A 14,511-nucleotide genomic window follows, 5' to 3' on the forward strand; every position below is an offset into this window, starting at 1 on the left:
TGGCTGAGGAGTCAGGCCTCCCTTCCCCTTTTCCGTTATTTCCTCTAGTTTTGTTTGGTTTTCATGGTTCTTGTTTTGTTTCCTTCATTTTAGGCGTCAGTTTCGAGATCAGCAGATAGGAAAACTCCAGAAAACACATTTCAAACTGATTTTTACCCCTGACTTCAATTGTCCCTTTTCTTCCCCTCTTGCCCCCCATTTCCCCCGATATGGTGGGGCTCATGTTCTTTATTTCATTTTAGATGTCAGTTTCGGGTTCAGCAGATAAAAAGACCCCAGAAAACACATTTCAAAGTGCTTTCTACCCCTACCCTGTATTTTTTAATATTTTTCCCTCTTCCCCCTGTTCCTCCCGTTTTCCGTAGTACTTTTATTCTATACTGAATTTTAGATATCATCTTAGTGACTGGCGTATGGGAAAGCCCAGAAAACTCACTTTGAACTATTTTCTGGGCATGTTTGGCAGTTTTCCAAATTTCCCCCTGTTTTTCAGGTACTCGCCCCACTCGGATTTATGGGGACTTTTATTAAGTTGTACAGATTTTTGTTTCTGATCATTTTGGTATCATTTACGTTTATATTGCAATTTTGTCCGGGTCAAACCCTAAAAGTCCTGGACTAAATGGTCTCTGATTGGTCTACTAAAGGTAATTTAATACTTAGAATGCAGCTTACACGCCTTAAAACCTCAATTGAGCCATTGTAACCTTATAAACAGTGGCAATGATGAAACAGCAATCAAACTTGTCGTTTTTGTTGATTTAAACGGGTCCTACGAGCTAGGAAAAAAAAGGTTTAAGTTAGCCTGTAGCGTTGAATTTTCATTTCAAAATAATTTAAATATTCAGTGTCCTTACAGTTTATGCAAAGAACATCAGTATGTTATAGAATGCAAGAAGGTCTGACTTTTCAGAGCTATATAGTTTAAATATCTTCAGGAAAGCAAAATTGGTGAAGCTAAATTAAAATTTATTTTGGCACGGATAATTGTTTGTAAACGATATCTCCCTACATTAATGCATATTAAAAAAAAAAAAACCTAAACAGAGCTCAATATCTCTATTGACTTCAATGCCCATACACGGGGTTTTATTTTGCGCCATATATGTTTAGAGTTTGGTTGTTGGTTAAATGCACTAGTTTCTCTTATTGAAGCTACTAAACATCCATAAATTAATTTAACTAAATATGAACCTTTATTTTAAAATTTTAAGAATTTGAAGCATACAATAATCGTATAGTCAGTCTAATAAACAAAAAATATACGATTTCAAATCCACTAAGCAGACTGAACCCTGTCCCGAAGCCAAGTAAACCACCAATGGATGCTAGAAAGGAAAAACAAAATTATTATATTATTCAGAAACATTTAGACATGATAAATTCACATTGTCTTAAGTTGGGATACTGTAATACCATCCTAAGAAAACAGTGATTATGAACTACAGCATAAAAAAATAATAATAGGATCACTAATTAAAACACGATCAATATCCTTTGAGTTTATACTTTCCCAAGTCACCTCCCAAGTCACCAGGAAAATTGAATAATAATTAATTTATAATGTTTTACTTTTCTAATTCTGCAGTTTTATTTTTTTTTAAAAGGTCGTATATTTAAAAGCTTTTAGTATTTACGATTTAATAAAAGTTTTTAGTGAAGATTCCCACAAAAAAAAATATTCTCAGTATTTTTCATTATTCTTAAAAAAAATAATCAACATCCCGCGTATGCCCTATTATTGCACAACATCCCAGATGTGCTTCGTCATTACGTAACAGTCACGCATACGGCGCCATTCCGTAGCACCCACATTTGTGCTGCCATTACGTAACATCTACATGTGTGCCTTGCTAGATTAGAAGTGGCGATTCCCCACATGTCACCAAAGTCTAGCATGTCAGGTGAGATTGCACCCTTCTTAACATAAGTAAAGAGTATCCTATCACATAACAACCAAAGAAATCTTAAAAACATCTTGATATAAAATGTTTTAAAAAATGTGTTGAAATGTCTTGATAACGTCTTAAGAAAAGTCTTGAAAAAAATGTCTTAGAAAACGTCTTTTCGGTGAAATTGGAAGCTTGGACCCCGGTAGAATTGGATGCTAGGGCCCCCATTGGAAATGCGTGCTGGGGCCCCCACTAGAATTGTTCATTAGAACCCCTATAGAATTGGTTTCTAAGGGCACCCGGTGGATAAGGTTGCTAGGGGCTCGTTGGAATTACTCGCTAGGGGGCCATAGTGGCACTGGTTGCTAGGTCACCATTGGAATTAAGTGCTAGGAACCCACTGCAATAGGTTGCTAGGGTACCGCTGGAATCGCCTTCTAGGGCCTCTGTTAGAATCACTCGCCAGAGTCCCCTTTGGAGTTGGTTGTTATGGACCCGGTGAAAGTGGAAGCTAGGGCCTCGCTGGAATTTGTTTTATGGCCCCGTTGGATTTGACTTCTTCGGCAACTGTTGGGATTGGTTGATATGGACCTGGCAGAACTGAATGCTATGGCCCCACTGGAAGTGACAACTAGGGCTCCTTAAAACTATGAAAAAGCCATTTAGCCGCAAAAAATTAATATGCAAATTTCGTTTTAATTATTTATGTGCGGAGAGCAAAGATCAAACCATGTATTAATTCAAAAACGTCCAGAAAAAAAAACAACAAGTTTTTTTAAATGAAAGTGAGGAGCGACATTAAAACTTGAAACGAACAGAAATTCAGACATTGATGGCCCGCAAAGAAACGATCTGAATGTAGAGCTTGCTTTTCTCAATTTTAAAATACAACTAACTCTAAAATGCCTCAATCTGTTGAATAAATATTAATTTTCTATGTTCGAGAATAAAAAAATTAAGAATAATAAATGGTTTCTTTACTGACAAAAAATTCACTATAAAATTATAGTGACATTCGAATGTCACATTTATTTTAAATAACACACAGTAGGCACTTGGGAAAAACAACAAACATTCTTATTTAGATAAAATAGACACTTGTGAGAAAAATATTAAACTGCGACACGATATGAAAGTTCTTGAAAGGGGACCTTGGAAAGCACGGCGGTCGTTGCGGTGGCCAAAGGACGGAGCCAGGCAGACGCCAGGTAAACAATAGTATAATATTAAACACTTTTTATGTCAAGATATAGAAAAATATACCAACACATAAAAAACAACAATAAAAACTCTGCCTTACACGGAACAAACACACATGTAAAAAAAAGCACTAGTGAAATAAAAAAAAGAACCCCGTCCCGCCTACTATTGAATTTATTCCAGACCGAGATGTTGCCTGTATTGCACACATTCATCTCGGTTCGAAGTAGTGTCCATGTAGAACTTTTCCACCATCCGCACACACACTCACTTTGTCCGATATGGACTTGGGATTTTTCTCTAGTCTAACCATGTAGTTTTTAAATTTTAAAGAGCAAATTGCTCTTTAAATTGCTCTAGTGAACTAGATTACTTTCTACACAGTTTCTATAAACAGTCACATCAAAATTATCCTACACATAGGGCAGGGCTTCTTAAACTTTTGTAATTCCCGACCCCATTTACGATTGCGAGTTTCTTAGCGACCTCAACAAATATAAAGGAAAAATAAATTAGTATTTTTGATGACATATTTATTAGGTAACAATATACATATGCATATGAAAATATATAAATTTAGAATCCGTTTTGAAACATATAAAAATCTAAAATTGAAATTTGCACAAAATGTTATAGAAATGTTTTTATTATAGTTTCAAAAACAAAAGTGGATTCTGACCGTCTTAATCAAACAGTTCATGATAACTAACTGTAGTAAGGAGCGACCAGGCTCAATAGTAACCGAAACTCTAAAAAACGGAATTTCGATACCTATAGTTCCATCAAAAGAATGGTATTTTAATCCTGATTTTAAATATATAAGTTTCATCAAGATTAGTCTTACCCATCAAAAGTTACGAGCCTGAGAAAATTTGCCTCATTTTAGAAAATAGGGGGAAACACCCCGTAAAAATCATACGATTTTAACGAAAATCACACCATCAGATTAAACGTATCTGAGAACCTTATTGTAGAAGTTTTTAAGCCCCTATCTACAAAAATGTGGAATTTCGCATTTTTTGCCAGAAGACAAATCATGGATGCGTGTTTATTTGTATTTTTTTGTTCACTAGGGCGTGGCGTCTTGAAGAATTCCCACTCACGAACTCTGAGGATTTTCCTGACCCTCTGTTTCTAGAAATAATTGTAAAATCCTTTGTTTGCAGACAACAATGGGCCATGCGTGTGAGAAGCATGATAGCTTTGGGTTATGATCAATTTTGACAATGTCCTTACTTGAGGGGACCTGAAGATTTTTTCTGGCCTCATAGGTTTTTAAACATAATGAGCAAAGAAAACATAATTTGTGGGGGCCCTGAATATTTTTCCTGGCCCTTGCGTGTTTTTTGTTAACATAACAACCAAAAGAAAACATGATTTTGCGGGTCCCTTAAGGTTTTTTTTTTTTTTTACCTGGCCTCGAATTTTTCAAACAATCAAAGAAAAAAGAACTCTCTATTTTGTAACAAGCACCTGCACCTTTTAGAAAATAAAAGACTATTACGTAACAACTAAAGAAATCCTGAAGAATACAAACCATATTACGTAACATACACCTGCATCCTAAAGAAAACAAACTTTATTATGTAATAATCGCCTGATCTCTTAGAAAATATACCCTATTACGTGACAGACATCTTTATCTCTTATTTGAAAGGGGCTTTTCCTTCTCAACGCCCCGATAAAGTTTTTAAGTGTTTTAAAATTAAGAAAAAGAGTCAAACTTTAGCGTAAAGAGCGGGCGTTGAGGAGGGAAAGCCCCTTTCAAATACGGAGTAAATTCTGTTCGTTTTAAGTTTTAATGTCGCTCCTTACTTTCATTTTAAAAAACTTGTTTTGTTTTTGTTTAATTCTCTCGAATATATCCAAGTCGTTGCGTGGTAAATTTTAAATTAAAGTTTATGTTAAAAATTTAATGAGATGGATGTGCCTATTTTTTATTGGATAAGAAATCAAATCTTGGTGTAATGTTTGAAACTGCTGGACGTAAGACCTCTTCAACATTTTTATCGCTGAACAATATTGGGATTTAATGTGTGTTAAAGCTGAGAAAGTAACTTCACATAAATATGTGGTGTTGAATGGCAGAAGTACATTTAACGCCATATCAGCGATTGTGGGAAATTCAGTTCTAGTTCAGATCCAGAATTCAGTCAAGAGCTTTTTTTGGAATTGTAGTTTTAAGTTTGAGTCACACGAAAGCTCAGCAAATTCCTCTTGAGCTTTAAGTGGCAGATGATCAATCTCACTTAAGCCAATCCAAAACGGCTTTTGACTCCAAACTATTTTTTGTAAATCAATATTTAATATAAAATATGTCCGGAACTGTATTTCTAGCGCTTTTAAGTGATCTACAATAGTTTTTGCAATAAAAGTTTTACGATGAATTTTCTCAAATACAAAATTGTCGACACCGGAAAACATTTCGAACGAATTTTTTTCGACCCTACTTTTCCAAAGTCTGATCTTTTTAATAAAACTTTCAATTTTGTCGCTTGAAGTAAATATATCGCAATATTTTCTTGAAGAGACAAGTTAAGATCGTTTAACTTCGCAAAAATATCTGACAAATAAGACTGACAATTAAGAATATAAGACTAAATATCTGAAACAATCCCTCAAACAATTTGAGGGAAAAAACAGGAATCTAAAGAACAGATTATATTCGAGAACGTATTATAATAATGTTTTGTTTACCATTTTAAATCTAAATCTAGCAGCTTCTAAAAAGATTTGGGTAAGATATTATGAGAATCCAGCAAGTGCCATATTCAACCTCAGCTCTCTGCAAACGTGGCAACGCTGGCAGTATGAATTTCAAATCATAGTTGGAATTGTGTATGTTAACCGGTAGATTAGCTATTGTTTAATACTTAAATTGCAAGATTTATGGGCGAGTCCGTGAAAGTTATTACAACGATAAATTGATATTGTGTAAATGATCATGATCGTGAACTGGCATCTCCCCAGTACTCTCAATAAATTTCAATTTAGACACTCAATACATTTTCTAATTTTTAATGGCCAACTTGTCCTCTGATTAAAGGGTCATTGGATAGACTGCATTGCCCACCTGTGAAATTGACTAATTATGAGTTTTAATAAGTGCAATCATGGCTGCAACCACAAAATCTTTCCCGCCCAATGCTTCAAAAATTTCTACCAATTGTATCGTATTTCTTGAGTCTCTTTTTCCATATGCAAAAGAGGCAGTAATGGCTTCATGTTCTTTGACACTATTTAAATCTGATGTATCATGTCCATCTGTGAGTTTGTCCTCGTAAACTAACACCATCTTGTCACTCTGTAAGAGTGAATTCTAAAAGTTCTTGAATCACAAGATGGCATTGTCGCCCGAAACTGTCTCCACAGATTGATACTCATGACGCTTATAGTGCTTGAAAGGGTGCTTTGATATTAATTTGGTGTGGAATCTAGACTGACACATTAGATATTAGTAGCTTGTCCCACTCCTCTCTCCCCGAAAAATATGTACTATAGAAAAAATGGGGAACTGGATTAGCCTCTTTAGCAAGCTCGTAAAGAAGTCATACCCAGGGTTTCACTGATTCAATGGACGGAGCCCTTACTGAATATGCTACCTTCTTTTTATCCTTACATCCTCCTCAAACTCTGTATCATACTGTAAAAGAGTAACACCAATCCTTAAATGCTCATTGGCCCGCTTAAAAATATTTACTCCTTTGAGTGTTACTGATATTGACTATTTAAACAGTTAAAGTTTACCTTAGGAAACTCTGCCCTTCTCTGGGCCCATTTACTGCCAAATCACCCAAATCTGCCCTACTGGTACCCTTTTGCAATTTTTTGTGGGCTGCTATGACAAATGCGCATTGAAGCAATGCAACCTTGTTTCAAAACAAATTTCTTGAATACTACTACACCTCCTCAAATCTGAATTGTATTTTGTACCTGCCTTCCCCTCCCACCTCTTAAACAAAATCTTTTTTGAAATTACACCCATTAATATATAAATTCTCAATAAATAACACCTCTGACCCACTCCCCTTTCCATTACAGTCATCCAGTTTATTCATAATACTATCTATTCAACCCGGAAGTACCCCCTTCAGAATTATGCAAGTCTGGGTCAAGTGACTTTCAATTTGCATACAATACTTATAAAATCACCCGATTTTTCGTTTAATTCAAAAAAAATTGTGAGATGGATGGGTTGATCCTATCCCTACCTCCCCAATCCTGTATCTGTTTTTCAAGAAGGGCTCGAATCCTGCCCCCATAGGAGAAGACTATGTCTGTAGAATACGTGATTCAACAGCCCACTATAATTAAGTTAAAAGCATCCCAAAGTCTACGCTATAGACATATTTTTTGCAGAAGGTAGAGTTCAACAAGTAAAAGTATGGTAATTCAGGGGATGAGCCACTTTCACTTTGTCCCACACCCCCAGCTTCTCCTTTCCACGGTCACTGTGAGCGTTTAGGAGGAGTAGCCACTCTATCGTCTGCCAAGAGTCTCTGGACTGTATTGGGTGTTAACTCCTCTTGCAACCAATCCAAAAATTCTGCATTAAGACCAAGATTGGCTGGAAAACTATCTAAATCAAAGTTGGGAGATTTATACTATCTAGGATCATCTCACAAAATATGTTTAATCCCTCTCCTACACTCTCCTTTGGGGCCTTCTCTGTCTCAATTTGGGCACAGATACTGTCATAAAATGCTGATGGTGCAACAAGACAGATGTCTTCATACCGTCAAAGAGATTATTGACCCTTTAAGTTGATGGCACTGATAATGTCGCTCGCTGGAACGAAAAATAATGCTACCAGCTTATTTTCTTTTTCAAACGGTTAGGATTTTAACCTGAAAAATAATCTATAATTTTCATCGTTTTAATAATCTATTCTATTTTTTGGAGGCCCCGGGCCCTCAAAGTTGCCCCCTGTCTCTCCAAAACCATCGAACAGGGATGGACCCAGCAATCCAAATTATTTGGATATGATTTTCGTTTTATTAGTCTGAAAGAGAATATATTATTCTGCAGTATTGAAAAGCCTATAAAATTATTTTTTTAGGGGATTTGGTGGAAGGGGCAGTAGCTATCCAACAGGGGGTTACTCAACATCTGTTTGAAATGGGATGGTTTTATTAAATTGAAAAAAGAATGAATTCACCAAGTTGAAAGGCCTGTAACTATTTTTAGGAGTGGCAGAATCCTCGATAAAAAGCCCCAACATCATTGTTTAAAGGTTTATAGCTTTATTTTTTATAAGGGGCAGAACTCTTGAACAGGAGGTTCCGACATCATGTTTTATAGTCTGTCATTATATTTTTAGTGGAGCAGAACTCTCCAACAAGGGCCCCAACATAATATTTAACAACCCGTAACTTTATTTTTTAGGAGGGTCAGTACTCTCGAACAAGAGGCCCCTCGATACCCAATACCCAGGACCGGACATACGCAGGACCGGGTTGTAATTTCTAGGCAATTCAGGATTTTATTTTCCTCTGGACTTTCCTTTGAAAAAGCCTATATTCTTCAGATCTAAATTATATTCATTCTCAATCATATCCAGGACTAGCAAAGCGAATTTAAAAACCATTTTATTTGATAGTAGTCTTATGATTCGGCATTACCACTAAGCTGACCCAAATAATAATTAATGCTTCCATTTGCCCCTCGAGGAGCCCTTTGAGGAGGGTATTCCCACCATATTCGCTGTAAGCTTGGGTGATTTACATAGAAACTGTTTCATTTGTTCTTGAAATAGAATTGACCCATGTATGTCACCTTTCATGCTTATTGCCCCTATCTGAAATATAGCTATTGATCAAACAGTTTGTGGTAATGAACTGTAAGTGAGAAAAGACCCGGCTCAATAGTAACCGAAACTCTAAAAAAACAGAATTTTGATACCAATAGATATATCAATGGAATCGGCATATTATGCGATTTTAAATATATAAGTTTCACTAAGATTAGTCTTAACAAATTTTTGAAAAAACGAGGAAAAGACCCTTTAAAAGTATTAGAATCTTAATGAAATTCACACCATCAGATTTAGCTTATCAGAAAACTCTACTTTGATGGTTTCAGGCCCCTGTCTGCAAAAATGTGGAATTTTGTATTTTTTGCCAGAAGAAAGATCACGGATACGTTTTTTTTTCAGGGGTGATCGTATCGACCCAATGGTCCTCAAATATTTTGAGAAGGCTCTTTCAAACGAAAGTGAACGTTCTAGCGACCACAAAGTTTGGAGGATATCCTGTCCCCCTCCCCCGCCTTTATTCTAAAGTTGTCTGATCAAAATTAAGTTACAAAAAGATCGGAGGGTATCCTTTCCCCCACCCCCACCTTTTTTTTCTCAAGTTCTCTTATCACAATTTTTAGATAGCCATTCTGCCCAAAATAGTTGAAAGGCCAATAACCCTGCCTTTGGATATAACATGACCCCCTCAGAGCCCCAGGGGAAAGGCTTTTAAGTCATAAAATGTGCCCATTGTTTACACATAGTATTTGTTATTGTGAAGTGTGTATGCATTTCCGGGTGGGGGGAGCAAATTTTTGCTGTTTTTTTCCACAGGGAAATTTTTTTATTGGAGGGGAAGTTTCAAGGGAAGTGAATCTGTTAGGGGAAATTATGCACTGGGGGAATTTGGCAAAAATCCAATACAAAACGCTTTTTATATATCTTGCATACTCATTTCCGTCTCAATGTTACGCGTGGAGTTGTTAAAGGTAATTGTCCGGGGTAAATTCTCACCGATATTCAATTTTCTAGAAGATATTTTCGTTGGGAGGGGGGGGGTTGAATTAAGGTGAAAAAACTTGTTTTTTTCTAAATTTCTCCGGTTACCAAGCTCCAGTCGAAAGAACAATTTCTCAACAAGGAGAAATCTTCTCAGAAATGGGAGCTGCTAAGAAATCCAGGTCTTGGCATGGCAACCTCAAAGATACCGATCCTGAAGTGGAAAATGAAAATGGTAAGTTTTCAATAATCCCAAGAAAAAGAAGGGCATCGATAAAGAGTATTAATATTAGTAAATCTATGCTCTTTTTCTCGACATAAATTGTTGGGTCCACAGATATGACAACTTAGACCTTAGTACTATGCAAATAATAAATTAGAGACCTTTTGCTCTCCACTATGTCAGTGCTGCTATATTGGGTATGGCGCTAAGTATACATCTAAGAACACTAAATCTCACAATTTAGCTTTCAGACCACGGTGTAGAAGCACTTTATATAAGCTATGGACCAAGTTAAATTGGGATCCAGTGTAATATTCATCCTCCAAACATGAATTTATTCTTGTTTTTATTTCATGTCTTAAAAGTTTTATCCATTTGACGTAGTGTAGCCCTATTTGAAAATAATTTCATAGATGACAATATTTCTATTTATAGTTATATTTTTAATTCTATTTATATTATTATTTATTATGCACAGTATACCGCTTATCTTACACGGTGGAAGAATTCAGTCACACTCCATAAAGTCTTATAAAAATACATTGGTCAAAAAGCAGTTCGTCCGGGCCGGGGTAAATATAGCTACTAACGCTCTTCCTCCACCCAGCTCCAATTAGAGCTTCAATGTTTTCTCCCATCCAAGAATATCCTACTTTCTTTAAGTTTGTCTTCAGAATTTCTTCCCACTCTATTTAAGAAGGACCATAAAGATGACATCCATAAAAGAGGAACTAATCCTCACGTTTCATAAAGCTTAACCTTTGATATACTGTCGTTCAAAGGATCATCTTCCATGGCCATATTTAACAGCTCCCACTATTGTCATAATCAACCATGGTTATAAGACCATTGACTCCCACTATTGTCATAATCAACCATGGTTATAAGACCATTGACTCCCACTATTGTCATAATAAAATAAAATCATAACCGTGGTCATAAGACTATTGACTCCCGTTATTGTCACAATCGAATGACATCATAACTGTGGTCATAAGGCTATTAATTCCCGCTTTTGTCATAATCAAATAACATCATAACCGTGGTCATAAGACTATTAACTCCCGTTATTGTCACAATCGAATGACATCATAACTGTGATCATAAGACTATTAATTCCCGCTTTTGTCATAATCATATAACATTATAACCCTGGTTATAAGACGATTGACTCCTACTTTTGTCAGAATCAATTAACATCATAACCATCGTAATACGACTTTTCTTTCAATTCTTCTATACTTTTTTAACGTCGAAAAAAGTCCCCACGTCTTTCCATTTATTACTAAAAATAAAATATAATAAAGGATTCTATTTAATAGGTCTTATTTTTTGGCCCCAAAGAATGGCCAAAAACACAATCTTTAACAATCTGTCATCTAGAGTCTGTAAAACATGGTCTGCCCATGTTAGTGTTTCTTCCATTATTGTCCCAGCTAGTGGAGTTATACCTCGTTTTTCATACAGCTTAATGTTAGGTATTCCTTGCCAAATAGACTACCAACCTAACCTCCAACCTTAAAAGCAGCAAAATAATTTTTGTATATAACTCTGATCATTTAAATTTAATAATCGATAACGTTTAAAAAGATAGGGCATTCGCTAAAGCCTCTCTATCAGTTGAATCAAATAAAATATAAAGTTGAAGACTACACTCACCTGATGAATGAGAATTTTCTGAATTATTAACTCTCAAAAGAACTTAATTCACAATATTTCTTAGTCTAATAAGTACCATTATGCCAAGTAATTTACTTTGTACAGAAACGGAAGAATAAACAATTTTAAAACTTTACAAAAAAAAACTATAAGCAATTATCTTATTATTCAAAAACCTTCATTAAGATATTGATCCTTTGATTATTTTTTATGAAGAAAAAATTGTTTTGGCGAAGGTACAGGAAAATTTTCTTTACAATGAAATGGCTAAGTCAATTAAAATATAATAAAAAAAAAAAATCCAGCTAAAAATAAAACAAATTCAGCTAAAAATAATCTTTTTATTCTATTTTTTTTCCTTTTTGTAGCTTCAGTTCCTATCATTGATACGATATCCGACAGCAACTGTACATCTCCTAAACACAGTGTTGTCATATCAGAATCCGCAACTCCTCTTTCTGGGGCAGACGACGAAATATCTGATGAGGAATCAGTTAAAGCCCAGAATCGGCGGAAAAGCAGCGTCTTATTAGTTCCTGAGAAAAGGAGTCGCCACTCACGTCGTCATGAAAGAGGCAATTGCAGCAACAGTTTTTTGTTTTGTAAGTTATTTTTGTAAAATATACCTGTTATAATTATATGTTTCGTTTGGAATTAATATCGATTAAATCATCTGTCATAATGATTTGGTATCCTAACTTCAAATAAAACGACTGATGTGCCTTGCATATTAATATATGAGGTCTGAAGTAACGGAACTTTAAGAAATTTCACATATTTTATTGATTTTTCTGAAGCTTTCTGCTCTTCACATAACTCATGTTTTTCGTGTTTTATACAAATGTTTCCTTCCTCTACCTTGAAACAGTTTCCATTCTACGTGAACTAATTGAATAGCCTGAACGATACTAGAGATTAGATTTTATTATATCAAAAGCATTTTCGTTCTAAAACATCAACCACTGTTACTTGATAAACCAAGTTAAAAAAAAAAAAAAAAATTCGAATGGAAGTAAGGCGTAACTAAAAAAAAGAAAGAAAAAGAAGCCATACTATATATGATAGCGTGTACCACCCTTTTCCCTTCCCAAAACACTTCATTCTTTACTCTACGGCGTGATCTGGAAGCAGCTAAAAAATTAGTCAGACAACAATGAGGAACGAAGCCGTCGCTTCCGCCTAAAGCTAAATTTTAAAGAAACCTCTTACTGTTGTACTTCAGCGGTCTTTTATCATTGTTTACAAAATTGAATTTCACTTAAGTACAAGTATTTGGAGATATTCAGCTAAATGATGATCTTAAGTGGAGAGGCGACAACCCAAACAATCTGAATGGTTGGCTGGAAAATGCTTATAAGATTAGGTTTTTATTTCTAAAAAACGTCTATCACAAACCCAAGTGACCGGAATTTGCACTTTAGTGTCAAAAAATACAAAATAAACAAGCAAATATAATAAGTCTGGAAATGTTTTTTTCCAAAAAGTTGTAAAAAATAACAGTTGTCAAAACAGTAGAAAATGTCCAAATAGTAAGAAACATACAAAATTAAAAAACGAATAAGCTAGATAAAAAAAACACATAAGAATAATTTAGTCTCACACTAAAACATACAAAATACAACTCAATTAAAAAATAACTAAATTTGTTAGCTAAAAATTTAAGAGTTGCAAGGTAAAAAAAAGAGGGGGGGATCTCATGTATTTAACATGCTCACTATGTAGAGGATGAAAGTCCTTCTGTGTCTCTCGGTAGACAGTATAAATGGGGTAAAAAGGGGAATTTTTATTGAAGTAGAACGAGGGAGGCGAGGACGAAGGGGGAACTAAATAGGGAAAAGGTACTTTTCCCAGAGACTATGAAGGGTATTTTTGGCGAAATAAAGGAAATTTGTATTCTGGGTGACAAGATCAGTTCTTCGAAGAATGGAGATATAAAGGATTTTAACCTCATTCAAAATAATACTTAGGCACCTTTTTTTAGACCGCCTCTATTCTTGCTGACAATTGCCAAACAGGACAAATATACTCCATGATTGTGCGTACATATGAAAGGTAGATTCTCAAGCAATGGGATATAGGACATTTAAAATTTTAAGGAGGAACAATGTGGTATTTGCGCTTGGACATGACGATCCCATTTTAAGTCACTTGTGATGACAACACCCAGTAGTTTTGTAGTGCTAACTGACATTTCAAGCGAGATTGGTCATGTTAAAAAAATGGGAGTCTTTATAAAATGAATTAAAAAAAAACAAGTTTTTTCAACTGAAAGTAATGAGTGAGATTAAAATTTAGAACGAGCAGAAAGTATTCCGCACATGAAAGGGGTTGTCCCCTCCTCAACGCCCCCCTCTTTACGCTAAAGTTTGACTCTTTCTCACAACTCTGCTTTTTGAAACAATAAAAATTTTAGCGTAAAGAGCGAGGCGTTGAGGAGGGGACAACTCTATCATGTACGGAGTAATTTCTGTTCGTTTTAAGTTTTAATGTCGCTCCATACTTCCAGTTGAAAAATGTTTTTTTTTATTTGATTTCTGAATGGCTTTGAATTAATGCACGTTTTGATGTCAGTGAATGAGTTGTGCTCTTTTTAGGAGTCAATTCAATTTAGTTAAATTCATTTATTTACTAAATGATATGACAATTATTTACGAAATCAACTTTAGCAGCATGGAAAGTAGAGTGGCCTCTCTGAAAACCAAACTGCGTCTCACTTAATAGGCCATGATTCGTAAGATGGTCGTTAAGGCGTTGATGGACCACTTTCTTAAGTATCTTGGAGAACATCGGCAATATTTAGATTG

At 35.2% G+C, this 14,511-nt stretch overlaps 2 long non-coding RNA genes across 2 annotated transcripts in view; both read left to right on the forward strand.

Moving 5' to 3' along the window:
- LOC136025670 (uncharacterized) overlaps window positions 1-14,511 on the forward strand; it is a 268,288-nt gene that overhangs the window by 187,486 nt on the left and 66,291 nt on the right. The gene's annotated exons all lie outside the window — the stretch shown is intronic.
- Window positions 9,533-12,345, forward strand: LOC136025669 (uncharacterized). The gene is made up of 2 exons (XR_010617141.1): window positions 9,533-10,060; window positions 12,076-12,345. It is a non-coding gene; the product is annotated as an uncharacterized LOC136025669 (long non-coding RNA).

This window comes from Artemia franciscana, chromosome 4 (assembly GCF_032884065.1).
Source record: "Artemia franciscana chromosome 4, ASM3288406v1, whole genome shotgun sequence".
Classification (NCBI taxonomy): Eukaryota; Metazoa; Arthropoda; class Branchiopoda; order Anostraca; family Artemiidae; genus Artemia; species Artemia franciscana.